The sequence below is a fragment of the Triturus cristatus genome, chromosome 3_1, assembly GCF_964204655.1.
Source record: "Triturus cristatus chromosome 3_1, aTriCri1.1, whole genome shotgun sequence".
Classification (NCBI taxonomy): domain Eukaryota; kingdom Metazoa; phylum Chordata; class Amphibia; order Caudata; family Salamandridae; genus Triturus; species Triturus cristatus.
In genome coordinates, this window is record NC_140583.1 from 40,234,586 (window position 1) to 40,257,945 (window position 23,360).

A 23,360-nucleotide genomic window follows, 5' to 3' on the forward strand; every position below is an offset into this window, starting at 1 on the left:
AGGCGACATGTATGGGGTCACTGGGAAGGCCACAAGGTTGTCCCTGTCCCCCCCAGAAATTTAGTGTTTCCTAAGCTCCTGGCCTGGGGTCGGTCGTCATCTTGCACTGAGTGCTGGGAAGGAAGCAGGTCCCAGCCCCCCTACCTTGAGCATGTACCCTCCATCAGGGCCGGCACTAGGCATGGGCAGTGTGGGCAATTGCCCAGGGCCCCGCAGCCTTCTAACTACAACGGGGGCCCCCACGAGCCCTTCATCCTGTTGAAAATGTGCCATTGTACGAGTTCCAGGTGGGCAGCCCCCTCACTTGGGTTACACAGTCATGGTGAAGTGTGAAAGACCCAAGGCAGGCCCCCCCTCTGCTGGGCCCTGCTGCCTTGGCTGAAAGGGCAATATGACTCCCTCCTGACTTTCAGCTGCAGCAGACTGGGCAGGGCAGGGTTTCTGGCCAGTATCAGCTTTCCTTTACTGGCACCTCTTTCTCTTAGCCTAATCGCTGCATCTGCATGATAACAGTGGTTGGGCCATGCTTGAGCTCTCCTGAGGTGTGGAGTGAGCCCTGCCCCTGCATAAAGGAAAAGCAGAGCATCCTGCAGGGCTCACAACAAAAACAAGCATTTGCAATGCTGCAGCGTGGAGTACAAAATCCCTCCTTCCGTCACAGACCAAAGATCTCATAAACATACACTATCCATACATTCACTGGTGGGGCCCATAACACCAACATTCACTCACCATCCATCTGTGTTTCTCGGGAGGCGATTATCTTCCAAACGCTGACATGAAAGGAATTACCTCTTTACCCTAATGAGCAACTAATCTACGCACCCTTTTGATACTCATTAGGCCCTGAACTTCACCCTTAGTATTCCTCTCATAAATCTGGATGGATCAGTTAGTTGCTGGTTTAGGTTGAATTCCAATTCTCTAATTTACCTTTAAATTAATACATTTTCAATGAATAAACAACCCAACTCATTCTGTAGTTAATCAATTCAATTTTTATCTAATTAATGCAAATTAAATAATTTTTTTATTCAAGCCGCCAATCATCCTATTTACCTATTCTGGCTAATTGTCGTCCTCTAAGTCAAATCCGGTAGTCTTGCAAATCTATGCCCATCAAATTTAGTAATTTCAGTTCATCAGGAGTTTGGGCATTAATTCAGTCCGTCAAAGATTCAGGGAAACAGCTGTCCTGCAGCGTCACTGTCCTCTCCGTCAGCATAACGTCAGGAAAACGAGAAAAGCCAAAACGAACCAGCACCAACCTCTCTATTCTACCATAAATTATAGTAAAATCATTGACAAAATGTAACAAATATTGGTTTCCAGCTCCTCTGATTGGACAATCGAAGATTTTCTGACAGGGTTCTCACAAAATAATGTCTCTTAGATCATCAGTCTTGCTTTTCCGGTTTTAAGAGGCGTCTTATTGTTCTTCTGAAAAGCTGGCTTGCTTCCCAGGGCGACCTTGGTGGGTACAGTCTGGTTAGGGTCATGACGAGGCCACTGTAGCTGGCGTTAGCGCAGGCGCACTTGACCCAAAACCTCATGTAGCGTCGACAGTCAAGTTAGGTACAGGAGGCAGCCATTTTGCGGCAGGCCCAAATGGTCAACTTAAGCAAAAGAAACACAAAACGCAATTAATACATAAAAATAACTAATAAAATGCTATCCCCTCGCTAATACCCATATGTGCATGTATTTATCTAGCAATAAGCAACACTCAAGAGGTTTATACTTACTAAATAAAGCACAAATCACAAATACATCACAAAAGCAACATATATCATACAATATTCTATTTGTCTATCATTAGTATGCGTACATAATTTAGTTTACAAATTAATTAAGTCATGCAAAGCAATCCCACGTGTATTTCAGTTATTATTAAGATTGATTAACAATTTCCACATCAATCCATTAGTTCGATTATAATTAATTAATTTATTTAATCAGCATAAACATGCAAAATGGGGAGGGTATACAAACATTTTTTGAATTACCCGCTCCAGCAGCAATGCAACAGGTCTCGCGTTTTTAAGATTTAGAGCTATTGGCGTCGTATAAAATAACCTGGTCAAGCAAAACATGATTGTTTAGTGCAAGTTATACTACTTGCTGATTTACCATGTGCTTGAATTTTAGAATGCATAGGGCCTTCAAGAGTGGATGCAGAAAAGCAGCCTTAGTAGCAAGAAGGGAGCATGTGATCGGAGATAAAAAAAAGAAAGCAAGAGGGCCTGAGGGTGAGTGGAAGGAAGTGGGAGTTAGGAAAGCAGGGGAGGGCATGGTGGATTATGGGAACAATAGGGAGGAATGATGGATCTAAGGCAAGGAATAAAAAAATGGCATTTGATGGGAGTTGTAGAGGTGTGAATTGGGCTGCGGGGCAGGGAGATCAGGGCATTGGTGGGGGGTAGGAAGACAACTTCACAGGGTGGAAGGATAATGTGAGAAAGAGGAGGAGCAAGAAATAAGAGAAAGGAGGGCACAGGAGAATGGAGAAAGACCAGAGGAATATAAGACCCAGGAGAAGTAAGGCAGGAAGAGGTGCATGGGCGTTGAAGTGGAGTTATGGCGCATTGGGGCATATTTACAACGAGGCGATAATGAATTATCGCCGCTTTAGCGGCCGTTTTCGGCCGAAAAGCGGCGATAATTTTATCGCTATATTAGCAAGGTCACGCTAACGCATGAAACCTTGCTTTAGCGTCAGGATTTCTAACGCCCAGCTTTGCATCTCTAATGAGATGCAAAGTGGGCGTTCCTGACCTGACATGACAGGAGAAATGTCGCTAAGCGACATTTCTCCTATCATCAAGCCCCACGCTATAAAGCATAGCGTCAGGAAAAGTAGCGATAACACCTGTTATCGCTACTTTCCTAACACCTGCTTCAGGACTGACTTAGCCATGATATCCTATGGAAGGAGGATATCATGGCTACGTTTGTGAGTCCATATCAACAAGGTAACGTGAGATTATCGCTGGGTTTCCAGCGATAATCTCACGTTAGCCAGTTAACGCTAGGATTTTTATCGCTGATGAGATAAGCGTTGCTAATAGCACACTATCTCAGCAATAAAAATCGGCGCTAGCCGGCGATAATTATCCGAGCGCTAAGTGCGCTCAGCGATAATTATCGCCGGGTGTTGTTGATATGCCCTATTATGTTTAGGTGACCATCTCTCTACCAGGGTTTCACGCTACACTTTCTCGCAGCAAGGAGGAGTTGAGGGCTGGGGCAAGGGGATGGGGAAATTAAGTACGATCGTCTGAGTCAGCGGAGAACGGCCCTTCCTGTGAAGCAGGTTTAAATGAGCTCTCTGCACTCTGCTTGGATTAGTGACACATTCACAATAGGGCCCTGTATATCTTGTTTATTTATGACTATGGTGGCATCCTTCGCTGGAGAGGAGCATGGGTACTGTGACTGGCATCACGCTGGGCTGATGGTATACCCAGTATAGTAGGCACTTGCCAGAACGGAACAGACACCAATGACTCGCATGCGTTGAAGACTCGGCGCACTGCTCGCTCTTAGGGGCTGTAGTCCACAGGACAATTACTCTTACTGGCAACATACCTCATTAGGACTACAATCCCCAGAGGGGCTAGGGTGACCAACCGTCCGGAAATTTTACGGACCGCCCGTTATTTGGGCCTCTTGTCCATTGTCCGTGAGGAATAACATTACGGGCGCCTTTTGTCCGTATTCCGTAACTTGGGACATCGGAGTGATCTGCCTCCCCCCCCCCCCCCTCCTCCCAAGCAGCCTAGAATGCTGTAACTCACTGCAGGGGCCAGCTTGCGCCCCTGCAGTGACAAGTGGCCTGCAGCGCCCCCTCGCCAACCTGACACAGATTACTATCGGCCCATTATCATTCTGTATGTCGGCCTAATTAGCCCATACAGAATGATACTGGGCCTCTCTGCAGTGACGCATTTGCTATGTCCCCTCCTGCCCCAGGCGAAGGCATGGCATTTTTCTTTTCTTTAGTGGCTGGTGTCAATTGAAAATCCAGTTGAATAATAAAAAAGCCATTCTTTATACATCCTTTTGAAAATGGGTAAAGAAACATTTTAAAATAAAGCGGGTAAGTGAAAAACAAATTAATAAAAAAAGGGGAATATTTTAGCAACATTTATGAAACAGCGCGAGCTGTAGAAGCATTTTGAAATGATAAAACAGGCACATGTCGGTTGTAAGAGGTGTGTTAGGTACATCACACCGCTTGCTTGTGTTTTGTACATTAGTATGCCCCTAATACACCGTGGTCCGTGCCGAAGAGGGAAGTTTAAGGAAGAGTTTGTTTAGTGAAAGTAATTTCAAATCGGCTTTTCACAAACCACCTGGATGTTTCAAGTGACGGGTTGAAAACAGCCCCGCTGAAAGTGGATTTTTTTCTTGACGTGCTGCCGTATAAGCGTAAAAATTCAGAACCCAAACTTTGTTAACGCAATACAGCATGCCAAACAAAGCATAAAAAGGCGATAAATGCAGCTATTCAAATGAGTATTGGAAGTCCATTTCCTACAATCTTTGGCATCTTCTACTAGAGTTCACAGACCTCTTTGCAATGCTGAATTTGAGAATTTCCCACAGTTCGGCACCAGAACTTTAATAGATCACCTGTTCTTCAAAGAAGACTGTGCCTTCATGATTGCCCTGATTGTGAAAGGCCACACAGTCATACATGTTGCATGAAGGGACTGCTGCGGGCAGCAGCATTGCTTATTGTGAGTGCTACTTGAGTGTATTTCAAGGATGTCACTATTACTACAATAAAGGTGCAGCAATAATGCAACACGAGCCATCCCCCTGGCGCCCCACACGAGCCATCCCCCTGGCGCCCTACACGAGCCATCCCCCTGGCGCCCCACACAAGCCACCCCCCTGAGCCCCACACTCGCAAGCAGGAAGAGACACTAACTCTCCATTGGCTGATTTCAATCAGGGTGGGCTAGGTCAGCACTCTCCTAGCCTCACACTTTTTGCTGAACCATTCTGACTGACTGGCATTGATTGGCGTGCAGGGTCAAACTAGGGCAATATGGCAGTGGAGAAGGGCTGGCCTGACAGGTCAGTGTTTTTGTCTGCTTTTTGGCCTGTTTTAATGTCTGGTGGGCATGTTGTCCTTCTGGTGTGTCTTCAGAAGATCAAAACTGTCCCACGTTGTAAATATGGACCGCTGTTTTTTGGCTATCTGCTTCGCTGATGGGAGCCACTTTTATTCTTGATGCCTGGGCCTCTTTTCTGTCCCAGTCCAGCCCTGTTGATGTGGCCTGATATAGATTTAGAACCACAGTGAAAACCAAAGGGACTACTCAAGATAAACCAGGGCAAACAAGTAAACAATCCATTTATACATGTTTTCATTTAAATCTGATATTTGTGATTTATTTTCTATTATGAAAGGTGAACTACAGATACCAGGATGTAAAGAAAAAACAGCAAAGACATTAAGAGCCAGGTTTTCAGCTTCTTGCAGGACACGAGAATTGAAATGGAGGCTCCGACGTGCAAGGGATGTTGTTCCGTGCTTTGGGGGTTACATGGGAGAAGGTAAGGCCTCCGGCTTGCTAGTGCGAGTCTGGCTGAGTGGAGGTTTCTGGGAGGTGTGTAGAAGTGTATGTTGATATTCAGGTATGCCGAACTGGTTTTGTGAAGTGCTTTGTGTTTGTGTGTGTGCAGTTTGAATCAGGTTCGTTTGTTGATTGAGAGCCAGTGTAATTCCCTGAGGTGAGAGGTGGTGTGGGTGCGGCAAGAGAGGTTGACTGTTTTAGAACTTAAAAAGATCATGCCTTTGCTTCTCAAGGAGGGCCTCCATGTGCAGCTGGGTGCAGGTGCTGTGCAGCATCTGTGCACTACCGCAGACTGCACTCATCAAGTGATGACATAGAGCAGGCAGACACATTTATGTTCAACTGTGGACAAAAAGGGAAGGTAGTTTATAGCTGTTATTGACCTTCAGCCATGACTGTAGGGAAAGAACACAGGTACTGGGAACCTGGACAGCAGGGACCCAGTACACCTGCATCAAAAGCCAGGCAAAATGTGGGGGGGGGGGCAGGTGGGGGGTACTGCAACAGAAACCCAGTCTCTTCTGGCTGGCCACTTGGAGAACTGCACTCTAGTCCACCACTAGCGGTCCCAATTAGCTATATTCTATGCATGCTGCTTTACATCTCACAATGGCACTCAGATATGAGATGCTAGTAACTAAGTCCACCCGAGCTTATCTTCCTGACCACTTCTCTCGCCAAACATGCCTGCTCAGGACCATGAACTGTAAACAAAATATCAGACTGGACAACCCAGTGCAGTAACCATATAAATATATCATGATCATATGAAATACCACAAAAAGACCTGCACAGTTGATCAAAGCTGCATGCCTACCAAAAAACATGAAATGAACGATTGTCTCAACCTAATATAAACTATTTTTGACTTGTACTTGTGTTGGTTGTCTATTTACTTATGTAATATTGCGCGACCTCCTCTGATGTGTCTGTAAAACTTACCTTTTGTCTTGAATTTTTATCCTGAATTTTGACCTTCAGTCCTGATTTGTTTGTCCTGAATTTTGACCCGTTGTCCTGAATTTTACATTCACCGTCCTGAATTTGCAACCATGCCAGTTGGTCACCCTAAGAGGGGCTTCTAAAGCTACGTTTACAGACGGGACGCGCTGAACGGACGCAGTGAAGCACGGTGGTGCTAAAACTAACAAGTGGCGGTTGTGCTGCTAGCAAAGCGCAATAATGGCTGCCCAGCTGGTAGCCATCTCAGTGACATCCACTTCTTGCAAAGCTGTCAGAATATGAATGGTTAGGTGACACTTCCTATAACGTCACTTCCGTTGACATTACATTTTATGCAAATTAGAGGGGCCTCGCATGTACCTATCCTGCCCAGGGCCCCGCAAATCCTAGGACCGGCCCTTCCCTCCATGCCTAAGGCAGGAAGGCGGCCAAGGCACTGCCGGGGGTCGGCCGCCATCTTGCACTGAGCGCTGGGAAGGAAGCAGAACTCTCTGAGCTCTTAGAAAAGTGCTAATTTCATTTCACACCGAAATGAGATCGGAGACAGGCTAATTATAAGTGGGAATGCGCCGTGCCCTGCGAGAGAGGGCGCGTCACACGAGGGCCTCATCAGAGCACACGACATATCGCTCTCTGTAATATTCTCAAGTGGTAATTACGGCTGAAGGAGTGAGGGCGCGGGTACAACTGACTGCCATGCGGCCCCCTCGCCATGACAACGGGGGCTCTTCTCTCGGACGGAAACCGGAGCGCTCTTCCTTGCTGTAAACTTTAATATACAGAAGGACGGAGCAACAAGTGATGGGCACAGTGGGGCGACGAGGAGGGGGGGGGGGCGACGGGGGTGATTGGGGGTGCATAGGGCCAGTAGGTCAGTTTTTCCGGCATTATGTGGAACGGGCCACAGAGCTGTTTGGGACAGGTGGGGCAGGGCACAGGAAGCGGAGTTTAGTGATCGGTATGTAAAGCAGGGCTTTAAGTGGGATGAGAAAACTGGGGGTCTCTCAAAGGGGTGTGGACAATGTAATAAAGGGTATGGCTTAAACACACGTAAGCTAAAAGTCTGTGCCTATCATAGTGCGCCGCCACACTTGTATTTTGCGGTTTCTGTCATTGCATCCAGATCTATGATACTAAAAGTAACCATACCTACAACAAGTCACGACTATTGGCTTGGTCAATGGTTCTTAGTTGCATAAGATAAATAAGCAGCAACTATGGCTTGTATATAATATTGAAAAAGCTTCCACTTAAAGCCCTGGTGACACCACGACAATATTTCTGCTCCTGCATTTCAAAAAGAGAAGGGAAATCCAGAGAGAAAATGACTCTTTAAAGGATTCCACTTCCCCCTACAACGCTCACCTGGCATGACGTCATGCGGTAACTTCTCCACTAGTGAGAAGTGAGCAGTGTGAGCAGCGCACATCATGTGCCTACAGTCTCAGCAGTCCGGAGACAAACAGACCGCCTGTGCCAGGCACAGAACAGAGCCCGCTAGAGACCCGTTTCGAGGCCCCTTTAAAAAACTGCCGGTGCTCAGCACCGGGAAGACCCGGCCCACTTAAAGCCCTGATGTAAAGGGTTAGAGGTCACGTGCCGGCCTCTTTGGCTGACCCTTGATCCGTTGAGCAGTTAGAGGAGAGGTCTGCTCTGGGCCAAAAAACGTGATTGACCCGCCCCCCCACCCAGGCCTTGCAAGTCTTGTATGAGTTGTATGTTGGTGGTCTGCTAAACGTGATATGTTTTTTGGGGTTCTTGCTTTGCAGATATGATTGCCACAACAAGACAGGTGCAGTGCTCAGACAGAGGTATGTAAGGCGGGACCTGGAGGAGTGGCGAGTCACGAGAAGGCATATCCACCCTGCGGTGAGGGATGGGGCCGGAAGCATGGGGGGGCTCAGAGCAGGGCCTGGAGACACGTTGGGGCCAGTTGCAGCAGGTTAGGCTGATGGGAGCTATGAGAGTTTGGGGTATACTTGGGCGAGGTGACTATAGTAGGAATCGTTCGTGGAACGGGAAAGGGAAAATGCAATTGTGGAATGTGACGATTCTTGGGGGTGGCTATGGTCTCGGGGTGGGATTGTACAGGAAGGTGAGTGGTCCAGGTTGTTCACTATGTGTTAGTGAGGCTTGGCGTTTTCATGTACTGTATGTCAATGATGTTTTAACTGCAGACCTATCCTAATAAAGTGGCCTTTCTCACACTATGGTGGTTGGCGTGTAAGCATGTCCGACATAGGTTTATCAACTGTAACTGACCCCAAGACAAGCCTCCACCTGCTCACTCCAAAATATCTTAACAACTCACACACACGGTGAAACTTTGAGATAAAAAGTACTGCGCACGGACACCTCAGCTTGGATGAAAGATAGGCCCTGACAAGTCTTAAATGATCCCAGATGATACAAGGAGGTCATGGCACGCAGGTGGAGTAGTGTGGGTGGATTATGTTGGTAAGCCACCACCCCTTTTGCTCACAGTTACATTTCTGGTTGTGGACAGCGTGAACTTCAGTGGGGCCCTTGCCCCTCAGGTCTGCGGCCCTTGATGCCCAGGCCTCTCACTGTAAGAAAGAGTCCACCAGGTCTTTAATATTCTGGCACCATGGTGCCACCAGGCAGCTGGGCACATCTAATAGCTCTACGCCAAAGACAAAAACTTCAGAGTATGTGTTGAAGTCGCCTCTCACCGGATCTGCCCTTCAACCCTGTTACTACCCACCCCAATAGAGATGTACGATTTAGTACTGCAGGTTGCCCAGGGCACCTACCCTAGGTCTGTGATCCAGTCATTCAGTGTCCCTACCACAGCCCTCACTCAACTGGTTCTGCCACAGTGACACAGTCCTGCACCCCCAGACACAGACATGTAGATACATGTACACACTGTGGGAAAGTCCCTCTCTTTCCATGATCAACCCCATTTCACGCTGACTGGTTTTGCTTGTTTTTGAACTTCGTTCACTGGAGTCCTGCTGTCCAGGCCTCGGTGTATGTGCTCTGACCCCTAAAACATGCAAAAATTGGCTAATCCCTAATCAGCATATATCACTTTCCATTGAGACCATAGTTTATGGTCTAAGAAAATACTCTATTGGCATAGAAAGGTTGAACGTCACCGCTGGACTGCAGTACATGCTGTGCGATCCACTGGGCTTACAAAGAAAACATGGCTCCTGGCCTCCATGTGCTACCCGTGTGCTGCAGCTTTTAGACCTGCAGGTGAACCTGTCATAGGCACACTTAGTGCCTGGAAGGAACCCCACCTTCAATACTAAACAAGTCACCCCTCAGAAGGCCTTGCAGCTCACAAGGGAGGCTACCAAGTATTTAAAAGTGGACAATGCAGTAATAGAGTGTCGGCATGTATCGCAATGACTCCCCTCCCCCAATAGCTATTTTCACTCTAAAAGGGCTGTAGCCGTCCAACGAGAAACCCTAAAATTCAGGATAAAATCATAACTCACCTGTGAAAAGCAACTAAAGGATTCAACCACTATTTTGAATGTTTATTAGAAATCCAATTCACCGATAACATCAGATTTTTAGTAAATATGCAAGAAAAGTAACTTCCAGTAGACTTATTACCAGTAACCTGGTCCCTGTCAATGCTTCTCCGTAATGAGATGTGAAAACTGCTCCCAGAGCATAAACAATGGCTTCGGGCTTCTGGTATGTGACTCCTTCACCTCGGGAAGGGCAGCTGGTGGGGTTCAGGAACTTTGTTAACTTGAAAGTGACCAGGATGAGTCCTGCCTATTCACAGTGAAGTGTAAACGGAGACCTGGGGAAAGAAGCCATTGGTACCTGTGATGGAGCGCGGGTCACCAGCTCTGGTCACACATTCACCTAATACTCACCTGGGCCCAAACCACATTCATACAGTGCGCTAGTAAAACCCCGCTGGATCTGTACCTGGATCAGCTGCAGACAGCTTGGCCGTAGCCCAGTGGGAAGGAGCTGGTCCAAGTTTGATGTACTTGAGGAAGAAGGGACAGCTCATGTCCTTCAAGCCTTCAAGCCTTCAAGCCTTCAAGGTCAGAAGGGTGCAGACACAAGAGATTTTACTCAGAATGGTGCACACTGGGATAGTTTGCAGTAAGGCAAAAATAATGTGCTGCACCAGTGGGGAGGGTTGATCCTGGGAATTTTGTTCTCACTCTTTAGAGAGTGTCCAAGAGTCACCCCACCATGGCTTGTGATTCTTGCAAATGTGGCACCTCACCCAGATATGTGCCTTGGCGTCCCCTTCGTTCTTCTTAAATCCAGGTTTCTTAGTTCTCAGTTGGGTGTCCTGCTTCTCTCGGTCATCGGTGCCACAACATGGAATTCCCTACTGGGTCCCCTCAGATCTTGAAACAACCTCCTTCCCTTGGGGAAAGCCCTAAAACCTGGCTGTGTTCCTCCTCCTCCTCCTATGTTGTGCAGCGTTTGATTCTTCCGCACCAGGACACCTTTTATGCATCAGCTCTTTCTAAAAATAGAATTGAATACACACTTACTAGTGCTCCTGCTCCATACCAGTCAGCCAGTAACAGCCAATGAGCTTTAATAGCTTTATAGGATGCTAATGGGGGTGCAAGTAAACAGCACTCCAGTACTAGTCGGATACCGTGAGCATGTCCACAGGCTAGGTCTGAATTTGTTTTCACATTTATTTATTGTTTTCTGCAGTGCAGACTCCAGAATTTAGGGTTTCAGAGCGCTCTACAAAGTAGAGTAATAACATAGGTAAAGGAAGCATCGATAAAATCAATATCAGAACATTATACAAAGAGTTTGCAATAATGAGCAAGAAATTGAACTACCTTAATATCTCTCCTCAAAGCGCATGCAATGAAAGCGCATTAGCCACATTAGATGAAACCATTCCCGAAACACTGTAGAGGGTCATTACAGAAGTAAGAATAGATTACGGTAACATCCTGAGCAGACCAGATTACTGTAACATCCTGAGCAGACCTGATTACTGTAACATCCCGAGCAGACCAGATTACTGAAACATCCCGAGCAGGCCAGATTACTGTAACATCCCGAGCAGAGCAGACCAGATTACTGTAACATCCCGAGCAGACCAGATTACTGTAACATCCCGAGCAGAGCAGAGCAGACCAGATTACTGTAACATCCCGAGCAGACCAGATTACTGTAACATCCCGAGCAGATCACATTACTGTAACATTCTGAGCAGACCAGATTACTGTAACATCCTGAGCAGAGCAGACCAGATTACTGTAACATCCCGAGCAGAGCAGACCAGATAACTGTAACATCCCGAGCATACCAGATTACTGTAACATCCCGAGCAGACCAGATTACTGAAACATCCTGAGCTGACCAGATTACTGTAACATCCTGAGCTGACCAGATTACTGTTACATACCGAGCAGACCAGATTATTGTAACATCCTGAGTTGACCAGATTACTGTTACATACCGAGCAGACCAGATTACTGAAACATCCTGAGCAGACCAGATTACTGAAACATCCAGAGCAGACCAGATTTCTGTAACATCCCGAGCAGAGCAGACCAGATTACTGTAACATCCAGAGCAGAGCAGATTACTGTAACATCCCGAGCAGAGCAGACCAGACCAGATTACTGTAACATCCCAAGCAGAGCAGACCAGATTACTGTAACATCCCGAGCAGACCAGATTACTGTAAAATCCTGAGCAGACCAGATTACTGTAACATCCCGAGCAGAGCAGACCAGATTACTGTAACATCCCGAGCACATCACATTACTGTAACATCCTGAGCAGACCAGATTACTGTAACATCCCGAGCAGAGCAGACCAGATTACTGTAACATCCCGAGCAGACCAGATTACTGTAACATCCTGAGCAGACCAGATTACTGTAACATCCCGAGCAGAGCAGACCAGATTAATATAACATCCTGAGCAGACCAGATTACTGTAACATCCCGAGCAGAGCAGACCAGATTACTGTAACATCCCGAGCAGACCAGATTACTTAAACATTCCGAGCAGGTTACTGTAACATCCCGAGCAGAGCAGACCAGATTACTGTAACACCCTGAGCAGACCAGATTGCTGTAACATCCTGAGCAGACCAGATTACTGTACATCCTGAGAAGACCAGATTACTGTAACATCCAGAGTAGACCAGATCACCGAAACATCCAGAGTTGACAAAATTATTGTAATATCCTGAGCAGACCAGATTACTGAAACATCCAGAGTAGACCAAATTACTGTAAAATCCCAAGCAGAGCAGACCAGATTACTGTAACATCCTGAGCAGACCAAATTACTGTAACATCCCAAGAAGACCAGATCACCAAAACATCCAGAGTAGACCAAATTACTGTAACATCCAGAGCAGACCAGATTACTGTAACATCCCGAGCAGAGCAGACCAGATTACTGTAATATCCAGAGCAGACCAGATTACTGTAACATCCCAAGCAGACCAGATTACTGAAACATCCCGAGCAGACCAGATTACTGAAACATCGTGAGCAGACCAGATTACTGTAACATCCCGAGCAGACCAGATTACTGAAACATCCCGAGCAAATTACTGTAACATCCCGAGCAGACCAGATTACTGTAATATACTGAGACATGGATCCTACTTGCAGTCTTGCATTTTTTGCGGGGGACCACAACCACCAGCCACCTTTGCGGCTCGTTGCCACCAACACATCGTACAGTGCCCGGAGGTGCTATAAAATCACCTGGGGACTCCCGCAGTGCGGGACGCCCGTTTATCCTTTCTGCTGCCTTGCGCTTGTGGTGGGGGACCACAACCACCAGCCTCCTTTACGGCTCTTTGCCACCAACGCCATCGTCCAGCACCCGGAGGTGCTATAAAATCACCTGGGAGCTCCCGCAGAGTGGGGTGTGCCCGGGCCATGCCCAGGACAAGGGCAGGCCCGCCTGTGGCCGGAAGAGGCTGGGCTGGGCCAGGTCTCTTGGCTTTCGCTACCGGTCCAGGTTATTCCCAGGCTACAGCTCTTGCTTGGAGTGAGTCCTCAAGGGCAAGAAAAGATATACTGTATGTTTCCTTTTTATGGGGATCTCTGATTGTGTTATTATTGGTTTACATTTTCCAGACCCTTTTTATCTTAACCAGGAAATGCCCCCTGTGTTTTCCATCTGACTCCTGAAGAGACTGTCACCCTGTACTTCAGATCATATAAGACAAAGCATCTCCCGATTAATTAACGATGGGTAAAAGGAAACTGGCCGTTGGACAAGGGGGTTCATTAAGAACCAACGTAGCTGGGCCAGTTGGGACCATAGACTCCTTTTTAACTAAAGCAGCAAAGGTCATCACGAAGGAGATAGCCCTAACTGAAAAAAGACTTTCCATGGAGTCCGAGAAATTAGCACTGGCATCTGTAAGGGATGGAGACACGATGAAGGCAATGAGGGTTCCGACGGAAGAAAGGTCGCCCCTCATGCCTCGACCCCCACCGACAGTAGGCTAAATGACGGAGGTGGAAACATCTATTTGTATCCCTGCAGCCATCTTGACATTGGGTGATGACTCGGATTGCCCACCCACTAAAAGAAAGAATGGGTGGCAATAGAGCCTTGAGAAAGTCACCTCGGTCAAAAACAACTCCACCTCCAGCTGACCGTAATTTTGAACTGTTGTTGGACAGTCTGGCTGTAAGGCTGGAAAGTTTGACCAAAGACTTGTTAGCACCCATAGTTTCAAAGCTGGATGAGATCGAGCTGAAATTTAATTCTTTTGTCCCTATATATAATAACTGTTCCCCAGGCCATGTCATAGCAGCAGGGCCTTGTCTGGCGTCTGGTGGCTCGACCCAAGACCACCAGGCGAGCAGTACCCAAGAAGCGATGGCAGTGTCTTTAACCTGTAAATCTAACACTAATCACACTAATTACACACCTGGGGAGCCGATCAGTGTACCTCAGGCGGCCCATATGGAGGGGCAGGAAAACATCAATGAGGGTCCATCTTCTATACACACTTTCTCCCACTCTAACACGGCCACGGCTGAAAACCATTGTATACTTGATCTCCCCCCCAATCAGCGCCTCTAGTTGCGGTTTTATTAGGGGTTCCTATACTCACACCAGGTACCAAGGAAACTTCTTTGGACCTCATCCATAAGACCACTCACTGGTGTAATAACAATGTGATTAACGGTCCTAAAATCTCCTCTGACATCATAATGGCCAGAAGAGTTGGGTGGATGGGTCCCGGGACTAGGAAAAATATTGAGTGGATTGCATAGTTGTTAATTTTAAGAATTCCATGCAGGCTAAAGCAATGGTAGGTTGCCGATTTAAGGACGGCACCAAGACCGAAATTAGAACAGTCCCCTTACAGTTTTATTTTATCCTTTTAAACGACCCCGGGCAAATCCTCAATGGCAGTTGCCATTTAAGATGGTCAAGTCCGTTCAAGACAGAAATGTGAGCCCAGTATTATCTCTGACTAATCGTTATCTACCTCTAGCCTGCCCCCAGAGCCTCCACGAAAATGATTGACTTCCGTCGGCGGCAGAAAAAACCCAGGGCAAGAAGTAATCATTGAATGCTTCTACTAAGCAATGTGCATTTGCTCATATACTCCCACCTCTGCTGGATAATCCCTCCAATCCTATTTCTACCTCAGTCATTCCCGTTGAGCCTCTCATGAAAGTATTGTCCTGGAATATAGCTGGTCTCAGGTTAAAGAGGGGCAACACATTTTGGGAATACTTTCTTGCTACACACCACATTATTGCTTTACAAGAAACATGGGAGCCCGACAATTGTTTTAATTTGGATGGTTTTATCATATTTTGTAAACGCGCTATCCCCTCGAATATGGAAAGAGCTAGGGAGGGTCTTCTTTGAACGTTTTCTCTTAAGCTTTGCAATTAAGCCAAACTGATTGATTGTCGATCACCCCATGTGCTAGCAGTGGAACTGTCATGCAAGAATCTTACCACCCTGTTGTGGTTAATTTTTATAACTCCTTCACCAGATCTCACGAGACTGAACATCTACTAGCTCTAGAGGATTTTCTGGAAAGTTACAGGGAAGGAAGACAAGCTTATGATGACACATTAATCTTAGGTAATTTTAATATCCATCATTGTTGTCTTAACTGTACTCCCACTTTGGAGGAGGGTGATGGTTTCGAACTGTCAAATCATTTTGAACACACACCTTCAGGCACTCTTTTAGAAGGTCTCCTTTCAGCCCATAATATGCAATGCCTATAGCAAACAGATGCCTCTGTCCTGGTCCCTACCGATGCAGGCAGCGGGAGCCCTAGCATAATTGATCACATCATGTTATCCGCATTATTAGCGCCGGCTGTTAAAAATGTAAGTGTTACTTGGAACAGCCTCAGTGATCATAATCCTCTAATACTGGATCTCTCCCTTTCGGCCGCCATAAAAGAGGCGGTGGCGAGTTAAATCTCTATTGCTAATATTAGTACCAAACATCAAGCTAGGAGACTGAAGTGGGAAAGCATCATCCCGGAGAGTTTCTTAGATAATCTGTATTCCACCGGTGCCCCAGAGTTCCAAGCTTGTATGGATCCTGTCTCACACAGTAGAGCCATTCTAGATGCTTTTGACATAATCACTAAGCAGGTAGCATCCGATTTAACTTCTAAACCTAGAGTCAGATGCCCAAAACCTAAAAGATGGTTTGACAATACCTGTTCGGTTGCCCATTAGGAGCTAAAGCAGGCCCTTATGCAAAACCCAAGGGACGCAATATTAATTAGGAGCCGCAGAAAGGCCTATAAACTTGCAGTTCAGGAAAGGAAAAAGCAGATAAGGGAGCAGGTTTGGAAGGCGCTCAGCCAAGCCAGTGTCTGGCCAACAGCACCAGACACTGGGCAGCCCAGATTACTGTAACATCCAGAGCAGACCGGATTACTGTAACATCCTGAGCAAACCAGATTACTGTAACATCCTGAGTAGACCAGATTACTGTAACATCCTGAGCTGACCAGATTACTGTTACATACCGAGCAGACCAGATTACTGAAACATCCCGAGCAGACCAGATTACTGAAACATCCAGAGCAGACCAAATTACTATAACATCCTGAGCAGACCAGATTACTGAAACATCCCTAGCAGATTACTGTACCATCCCGAGCAGACCAGATTACTGAAAAATCCAGAGCAGACCAGATTACTGTAAAATCCCGAGCAGAGCAGACCAGATTACTGAAACATCCTGAGCAGACCAGATTACTGTAACATTCCGAGCAGACCAGATTACTGTAACATCCCGAGCAGACCAGATCACTGAAACATCCAGAGTAGACCAGATCACCGAAACATCCAGAGTAGACCAGATTACTGTAATATCCTGAGCAGACCAGATTACTGAAACATCCTGAGCAGATCACATTACTGTAACATTTTGAACAGACCAGATTACTCCATAATCCTGAGACCAAAATACTGTAATTTCCTGATCAGACCACATTACTGTAACATCCCGAGTAGACCAGATTACTGTAACATTCTGAGCAGACCAGATTACTGTATAATCCTGAGCAGCTCAGATTACTGGTTCACTGATAGAATATCGATGCTAAAAACATCGATGTGAAAAATATCGAAAATAAAATAAAGAATGCAAAAATACTGACTCCCTATACTTAAACAGGTAAGTACAAAAATATCGAAGTTAAAAATATAGATGGAAAAAATATTGATTAAAAAATATAAATAAAATAAAATAATGTATACTAAATAAATGAAATAACTATATTATCGTCAACAAAATAAATTAAAATTAGTATACATTTTAACTAAATATAAAAAAGAAACTTAATTACAAAAATACAAACACAAAACATAATAATTTATACATATACATATACTTAATTTAAAATAATTTATTAACTATTTTTTTATTTAATTTTTAAACTTTTAAATGATATAAAATTGAAATATAAATATCAAAAATGTTACATTTAAAAAAACGTACATTTCATAATACAATAAATACAACAGTTGGAAAATGTTGGATAGCAAAATTCCCACTGCAGTGAGTGCAACAGCAGGAAAGTGTTGGATAGCGGAGGGGCAAAAATTACTATTCCTACTCCAAAGAGTGCAACAGTAGGGAAAGTTTTAGATAGCCGAGGGGTGAAAATTACTATTCCCACTCCAGTGATTGCAACAGTAGGGAAAGTGCTGGATAGCGAAGGGGTAGAAATTACTATTCCCACTACAAAGAGGCAGGCAGCGGGAGCCCTAGCATAATTGATCACATCATGTTATCCGCATTATTAGCGCCAGCTGTTAAAAATGTAAGCGTTACTTGGAACAGCCTCAGTGATCATAATCCTCTAATACTGGATCTCTCCCTTTCGGCCGCCATAAAAGAGGCGGTGGCGAGTCAAATCTCTATCGCTAATATTAGTACCAAACATCAAGCTAGGAGACTGAAGTGGGAAAGCATCATCCCGGAGAGTTTCTTAGATAATCTGTATTCCACCGGTGCCCCAGAGTTCCAAGCTTGTATGGATCCTGTCTCACACAATAGAGCCATTCTAGATGCTTTTGACATAATCACTAAGCAGGTAGCATCTGATTTAACTTCTAAACCTAGAGTCAGATGCCCAAAACCTAAAAGATGGTTTGACAATACCTGTTCGGTTGCCCATTAGGAGCTAAAGAAGGCCCTTATGCAAAACCCAAGGGACACAATATTAATTAGGAGCCGCAGAAAGGCCTATAAACTTACAGTTCATGAAAGGAAAAAGCAGATAAGGGAGCAGGTTTTGAAGGCGCTCAGCCAAGCCAGTGTCTGGCCAACAGCGCCAGACACTGGGCAGCCCAGATTACTGTAACATCCAGAGCAGACCGGATTACTGTAACATCCTGAGCAGACCAGATTACTGTAACATCCTGAGCAGACCAGATTGCTGTAACATCCTGAGCTGACCAGATTACTGTTACATACCGAGCAGACCAGATTACTGAAACATCCAGAGCAGACCAGATTACTGAAACATCCCGAGCAGACCAGATTACTGAAACATCCAGAGCAGACCAAATTACTATAACATCCTGAGCAGACCAGATTACTGAAACATCCCTAGCAGATTACTGTACCATCCCGAGCAGACCAGATTACTGAAAAATCCAGAGCAGACCAGATTACTGTAAAATCCCGAGCAGAGCAGACCAGATTACTGAAACATCCTGAGCAGACCAGATTACTGTAACATCCCGAGCAGACCAGATTACTGTAACATCCCGAGCAGACCAGATCACTGAAACATCCAGAGTAGACCAGATCACCGAAACATCCAGAGTAGACCAGATTACTGTAATATCCTGAGCAGACCATATTACTGAAACATCCTGAGCAGATCACATTACTGTAACATTTTGAGCAGACCAGATTACTGAATAATCCTGAGACCAAAATACTGTAATTTCCTGATCAGACCACATTACTGTAACATCCCGAGTAGACCAGATTACTGTAACATTCTGAGCAGACCAGATTACTGTATAATCCTGAGCAGCTCAGATTACTGGTTCACTGATAGAATATCGATGCTAAAAACATCGATGTGAAAAATATCGAAAATAAAATAAAGAATGCAAAAATACTGACTCCCTATACTTAAACAGGTAAGTACAAAAATATCGAAGTTAAAAATATAGATGGAAAAAATATTGATTAAAAAATATAAATAAAATAAAATAATGTATACTAAATAAATGAAATAACTATATTATCTTCAACAAAATAAATTAAAATTAGTATACATTTTAACTAAATATAAAAAAGAAAATTAATTACAAAAATACAAACACAAAACATAATAATTTATACATATACATATACTTACTTTAAAATAATTTATTACTATTTTTTAATTTAATTTTTAAACTTTTAAATTATATAAAATTGAAATATAAATATCAAAAATGTTACATTTAAAAAAACGTACATTTCATAATACAATAAATACAACAGTCGGAAAATGTTGGATAGCAAAATTCCCACTGCAGTGAGTGCAACAGCAGGAAAGTGTTGGATAGCGGAGGGGCAAAAATTACTATTCCTACTCCAAAGAGTGCAACAGTAAAGAAAGTTTTAGATAGCCGAGGGGTGAAAATTACTATTCCCACTCCAGTGATTGCAACAGTAGGGAAAGTGCTGGATAGCGAAGGGGTAGAAATTACTATTCCCACTACAAAGAGGCAGGCAGCGGGAGCCCTAGCATAATTGATCACATCATGTTATCCGCATTATTAGCGCCAGCTGTTAAAAATGTAAGCGTTACTTGGAACAGCCTCAGTGATCATAATCCTCTAATACTGGATCTCTCCCTTTCGGCCGCCATAAAAGAGGCGGTGGCGAGTCAAATCTCTATCGCTAATATTAGTAACAAACATCAAGCTAGGAGACTGAAGTGGGGAAGCATCATCCCGGAGAGTTTCTTAGATAATCTGTATTCCACCGGTGCCCCAGAGTTCCAAGCTTGTATGGATCCTGTCTCACACAATAGAGCCATTCTAGATGCTTTTGACATAATCACTAAGCAGGTAGCATCTGATTTAACTTCTAAACCTAGAGTCAGATGCCCAAAACCTAAAAGATGGTTTGACAATACCTGTTCGGTTGCCTATTAGGAGCTAAAGCAGGCCCTTATGCAAAACCCAAGGGACACAATATTAATTAGGAGCCGCAGAAAGGCCTATAAACTTGCAGTTCATGAAAGGAAAAAGCAGACAAGGGAGCAGGTTTTGAAGGCGCTCAGCCAAGCCAGTGTCTGGCCAACAGCGCCAGACACTGGGCAGCCCAGATTACTGTAACATCCAGAGCAGACCGGATTACTGTAACATCCTGAGCAGACCAGATTACTGTAACATCCTGAGCAGACCAGATTACTGTAACATCCTGAGCTGACCAGATTACTGTTACATACCGAGCAGACCAGATTACTGAAACATCCAGAGCAGACCAGATTACTGAAACATCCCGAGCAGACCAGATTACTGAAACATCCAGAGCAGACCAAATTACTATAACATCCTGAGCAGACCAGATTACTGAAACATCCCTAGCAGATTACTGTACCATCCCGAGCAGACCAGATTACTGAAAAATCCAGAGCAGACCAGATTACTGTAAAATCCCGAGCAGAGCAGACCAGATTACTGAAACATCCTGAGCAGACCAGATTACTGTAACATCCCGAGCAGACCAGATTACTGTAACATCCCGAGCAGACCAGATCACTGAAACATCCAGAGTAGACCAGATCACCGAAACATCCAGAGTAGACCAGATTACTGTAATATCCTGAGCAGACCAGATTACTGAAACATCCTGAACAGATCACATTACTGTAACATATTGAGCAGACCAGATTACTCCATAATCCTGAGACCAAAATACTGTAATTTCCTGATCAGACCACATTACTGTAACATCCCGAGTAGACCAGATTACTGTAACATTCTGAGCAGACCAGATTACTGTATAATCCTGAGCAGCTCAGATTACTGGTTCACTGATAGAATATCGATGCTAAAAACATCAATGTGAAAAATATCGAAAATAAAATAAAGAATGCAAAAATACTGACTCCCTATACTTAAACAGGTAAGTACAAAAATATCGAAGTTAAAAATATAGATGGAAAAAATATTGATTAAAAAATATAAATAAAATAATATAATGTATACTAAATAAATGAAATAATTATATTATCTTCAACAAAATAAATTAAAATTAGTATACATTTTAACTAAATATAAAAAAGAAACTTAATTACAAAAATACAAACACACAAACATAATAATTTATACATATACATATACTTACTTTAAAATAATTTATTAACTATTTTTTTATTTAATTTTTAAACTTTTAAATTATATAAAATTGAAATATAAATATCAAAAATGTTACATTTAAAAAAACTTACATTTCATAATACAATAAATACAACAGTCGGAAAATGTTGGATAACAAAATTCCCACTGCAGTGAGTGCAACAGCAGGAAAGTGTTGGATAGCGGAGGGGCAAAAATTACTATTCCTACTCCAAAGAGTGCAACAGTAGGGAAAGTTTTAGATAGCAGAGGGGTGAAAATTACTATTCCCACTCCAGTGATTGCAACAGTAGGGAAAGTGCTGGATAGCGAAGGGGTAGAAATTACTATTCCCACTACAAAGAGTGCAACAGTAGAGAAAGTGTTGGATAGCAGAGGGGTAAAAGTTACTATTCCTAACCCAGTGGGCCAGTTTCACAAAAGTAATCTGAGACAAAATCCTAACTTTACGACTTTTGGTATTCACAAAAGGCATTTAGGAGTAGCAAAGTTAGGAATCCTAACATTACTTCTCCTAAACTGAGAAAATTCCTAACTTTATGACTTTCGGTATTCACAAAAGGCATTTAGGAGTAGCAAAGTTAGGAATCCTAACTTTACTTCTCCTAAATGCCTTTTGTGAATACAACAGTAGGGAAAGTGTTGGATAGCAGAGAAACAAAATTTACTAATAACATTTTAAATAATTGAAAAAAACTTAAATAATCTTAAAAATAAACAACATTTTAAAAATATACAATTAAATATATTAAACAAATAAAAAGAACACATATAATAATATTAATTACATATAACAAAAAGGTACAATTTTTATATAAAATTAATAAATACAGTTATAAACAATATTTATTTTAAAGGAGCAAATATTAAGAAACAAACAAATTATTTAAAACATAAATGTATTAATTTTATTTCCTACCCTATAACACCACACCAATAAAAAAACACTTCAACATTTTTATTTAAATGTATTCCCATAATTAACATAATTAATAATGAATTATAAAAATAATATTAATTAAAAAAGATAATAAACATTAAGTACAGATTCCTTAACACTATAAACACCACAACACACACTTAAAATTATTTACACAATTACCATAATTAATTACTAAATCATTACCATCACAGAAATGTGAGAAAAATGTGTTTTCTTTGCAAAGTTTGAGATATGCAAGGTACCTGGTGAGAGCCACACAAGTCACCCCATCCCGGATTCCCCTGGGTGTCTAGTTTTAAAAAATGTATAGGTTTGCTAGATTTCCTTAGATGCCAGCTGAGCTAGGGTTCAAAATCCACAGCTAGGCAATTTGCAAAAAAAGGGTCACTTTTCATTGGAAAAATGTGATGTGTCCATGTTGCGTTGTGGGCTGTTTCCTGTCATGGCACTAGGCCTACCCACACAAGTGAGGTACCATTTTTATCAGGAGGCTTTGGGGAATACAGGGTGCATGGAAGTTTGTGGATCCATGCAGATTCCAAAACTTTCCATCACGGAAATTGAGGAAAATTTGATTTTTTAGGTCTCGTCTGAGACAGCGCTTTAGCGCTGCTCTGGCGAGACTTATAGTAAGCGAGTTTTGGAAGTGCAAACAGTGGCTTTTCAGGCCTCCAAATACAGTGCATGTGTGCCCTCTGGGCGCGCGCACCATTTGGAGGCCTGAAAGCACTCGTTTGCTTTCACTTTCGCGGCCCCTTTGATGTCCTCAGTGAGCCGTGCGGCCACTGAGGACATCAAAGTGCACACCATTTGCCACCCCCTTCCTGTTTGTTATTGTTTCCTTTGATCCCTATCTTTCCCTTTCTCAATCTCACCCTTTCCCTGCCTTTTACAACTGCGGCCGCACCATTGTGCCCGCCCCCACTCCCCCCTCCCACTCCCTCCTCGTCAACTTCAGTGCGCGCTTGTTATAACTTTAATATCAGCCAGCTTTCCTTTAAAACTGTAAACTATGACGACGCACTAATG